This window comes from Epinephelus lanceolatus, chromosome 2, assembly GCF_041903045.1.
Source record: "Epinephelus lanceolatus isolate andai-2023 chromosome 2, ASM4190304v1, whole genome shotgun sequence".
In the NCBI taxonomy this organism is placed as follows: Eukaryota; Metazoa; Chordata; class Actinopteri; order Perciformes; family Serranidae; genus Epinephelus; species Epinephelus lanceolatus.
Genome location: NC_135735.1, coordinates 14,235,845 through 14,239,693, shown reverse-complemented (window position 1 = coordinate 14,239,693; position 3,849 = coordinate 14,235,845).

Here is a 3,849-nt window from a genome sequence, read left to right as displayed (position 1 = left end):
AAGTCGGTCCGACTCAACTGCGATAGATAGATAGATAGATAGATAGATAGATAGATGGCAATATCCCCCCTTTCAACTTGTTAGTATTGGACCTTTTTCCAGTTGACCTATTACATCACAGACCAAACAATAGCCAAACAAGTTAGCAATGGTTAGCTAGCAGCAAACTGGTACCATGTTGGACAACTTCACAATTCTGTACATTTCATCAGTCCAAAAATGCATGGCTCTGGGTGCAGATTTCGCCATGTTGTTACCGGCTTCTTCTTCTGTTACGCATTTAATGCTTTCAGCTTCCGTGGTGAACACTGTGGAGCATGCGCCAAATGCCTTGGCCAGTTTGGGTCCGATCGACTGTGTACACGCAACAGTAATTCGACTCCCAATCTCATTATCTGGGTGTGTTAGTCCAACTTTGAGAAACTCGTCTTAGTACAATTTCAGTTGGACTAACATGTTTACATGTATTTTAAAAGTCCGACTTGATTTGGACTAACACAATAAATTTTTTGTCTCTTCGGTGTCTTGCCCAAGGACACTTAGACATGTGGACAGGAGGAGCCAGGGATCGAACCTCCAGCTCTGTGGTCAAGGCCACAACCTCTGAAGATGATGTATACAGTACATTTAGCAATGCATGGAACTAGTGTTCCAGAAAAATACCTTTATTTGTGTTTTCTCACACTTCCACTATTAGAAATGATCTTCAAATTCCTGATTAAGACACTAATATCATAGTAATGGTGTAATTTATTAATACACCTTTAGTGCCAAAGTCTTTCACAATTCTCTTGTATAAAAGTAAAGATTTGCAATAAAACATCAAACAAAATGTGACTTTGTTGAATCCGAACTAACCCTTTCAAACACCAAAGTCACACAATGACATAAACTAACTGACTGGGGCAGTGGTGGACCAGCAGCTCCTGTGTTCATCTCTGCAACATTACTGTTTTTGTCAATGGAGTCTGAGTTTCACTTTTAGTTTAGTTCCCCATTGGAAGGGACTGTCTGTTCGAAAAGTACTGAGCATATGGCAGGAGTTGTTTGAGAGTTTGTACACGGATGTTCTGATGTAGTGTGGCTGTTGTTAAACACAGCCCCCTTTTATTTCAATTTATCAAAAATTTCATCTGGTTTCAGACTGTTCTTTCACCAGAGGCATGCGAGAAAAACAGAAAAACTGGGGGTGAAGTATTCCTTTATCAATGAAAATTAGAAGCACTTATTGTGATCAATGATAACATTAAAAATGTCATGTTTTAACTTCTGTTAAATATTGTAAAGTACAGTTAAGATATAAATACTCTATATTTATGCAACACTTTATACTTGGCAAAGGAGCTAATAACTCCATTCAGTGGAGTAAATAGTGTGATATTGTAAAGTAAAATTGTCTTACAAAGTTTGAGTAAATGTACAGTACTTAGTTACTTCACACCTATTTTATTTTACAGCTGTACTTGGTAGTTATTCTACTTAAAATCAAGATTTTACATATCAAAAACAACATCAGACTATAAAATATGATAGTTTAAACTATTCAGTAGTATATAAATTAGTTAAAATTTGCTTCAACAGCTAAAACAAGTTAACGGCATCACATCATCAAATACTATAACAACAACATATTTATTCATATCAATTTAAATGGCTCACATTGCATGATTAATACATTTTTGATAGGTTAACTTAAGTATTTTTCTTCCACTTATGAAAATGGAAGAAGGAGACCATACACCCACTTTTAATGACGGTAGGGCAATACAGTGAATGAAAGTATTAACAGGGATTTCATTATCTAGCAATCCTGCACAGCTCAGAATAATAATAATCCAAGAGATTTTATATATAAATATCGTTATTAATATTTAGTTTTGGGGAGATTTACTACATACTTTGTGTTGCATTGCATGTGTACATTTTTTATTTATGTATCTATAATCATCTATTCAGTCGTGATCAGTGTGATTTTGAGTGTGATCACCTCTGAGCTGCAAGACGTCTGCAGTTTGAGCAGAGCAAAGCAGGATGTTGCGTCTTTAAGAGTTAAGAAACTTGAAACCGAACCGTGTTTGCGCAACAATCAGTGCGGCTCCCAGCAGCCGCCAAAGTGTCTAGACTGGCACATGATGGCGGGAATCAACCAATGGCTCCAGAGCTTTCCTCTGGGGCCCCGAGAGAGAGCGAGAGAGACAGAGACAGAGAGACAGAGGGAGAAACGGAGAGGGAGACTTTATACAGACTTACAGAGGAAGCCCAGCATTAGGGGTTTCAAAATAAAAGCATTATGTTTGGAAAAAGTTAACTTTGCTGTCAGTAGTCTCTGTGCAGTTAAACAGATCCATATGTCCCCAGAAAAACTCTGTGAAATTTCAATTATGCAACTAAATAAAGAGAAATAGGCCAATTCATTGCCATCTTATTCTACCAAGTCTTTTAGTCGTTACCGTAGGTCAGTTAAACATGAAAAAAGAATAGGAAATTGTCCACATGCAGGGAAACAAACATATTTGATGATGAAAGTTTCCAGTACTGAATGATTAATTAAGCTGATCTTATCAGACTTTTTGTTACAATCCCATAGAATAATCAGCACTTGCCTGGTGTCTTGAGTGGGAGAGGGCTGATCACTTCCACTGGGGTCATCAGGTGAGCACCCTCTTTCATTGGTGTTTCACTGATAGGCCGATGACACCTCCAGAGGGCTCAACGGCGATACCTGGCATCCCAGGTGTGCCTCCGTCTGCTTTTACCTCTCATGTTGGACATCTTGCATACCAGTTGGTGTCCTTCCTCCTCAACCAAAGCCATAGCAACTTCATGGCTCATCGGAAGGCCTGTCGTTTAACCCCCATACTCTTCAGAAGCCTAACCCTAACCTAACCTTTACAAAGAGCTAACCTTTACAAAGAGCACATGAGTACACCAGCCACGTCGTTCTGCCTCAGCTGCTAGGTCTGTGTACTTCAGGCCTTTGTGATAGTAAGCTTCCCCAACTGCAGCCTCCCATGGTGCTGTTAGTTCCACGATGTACAAGGACTTCTGTGAGGTTGACCTCAAGATCAGTCCCAGTTTGAGATTAGTTGTAGTAATCAATATTTACTTGGGTTTAAGTTAGCTTATTATTCTATATATGGACGGCAGTAGCTCAGTCCATAGGGGCTTGGGTTGGGAATCGAAGGGTTGCCAGTTGAAGTCCCCATCCGGACCAAGTATGGAGTGTGGACTGGTGGCTGGAGAGGAGCTGGTTTGCCTCCTGGGCACTGCTGAGGTGCCCTTGAGCAAGGCACTGAACAGCCAATTGCTTGGAGCGCCCAATGGTAGCCCCCTTACTCTGATATCTCTCCATTTAATGCATGTACAGGTCCTGTTTGTGCATGTGTGTATATTTTGGGCTTGTGTGTGTATATGACAACCGACTGAAAAAAAATTTAATTTCCTCTTGGAGATTAATAATGTTTATCTTCTTCTTCTTCTTCTTCTTCTTCTTCTTCTTCTTCTTCTTCTTCAGTTACTTGCTATCGTATCCTATTGAGTCTTTCAGTCTGTTTAAAAATACTTTTTTTTAGGATAACAGTATTATAAAGCTCCTTTCAGAATCACTGCAGTTGTATTTTGCAGTTTCATATCTGCATCTTTTTATGCAATGAAGGCTTATTAGTATAGGCTTTTAGGATCACAGAAGAAAAGCGCCTTTTTTCATTCAGGTCTACCTTCGCCTAATAAACTATTCCTTATTTTAATGCCACACGTTTTTATCAACAAACAGCTGCAGATCATGTTCACCGTGTGGATTTTATTTTGAAAATCCCAGCCGAATAAGCCTGGTTTGATTCTTTCCGGCTT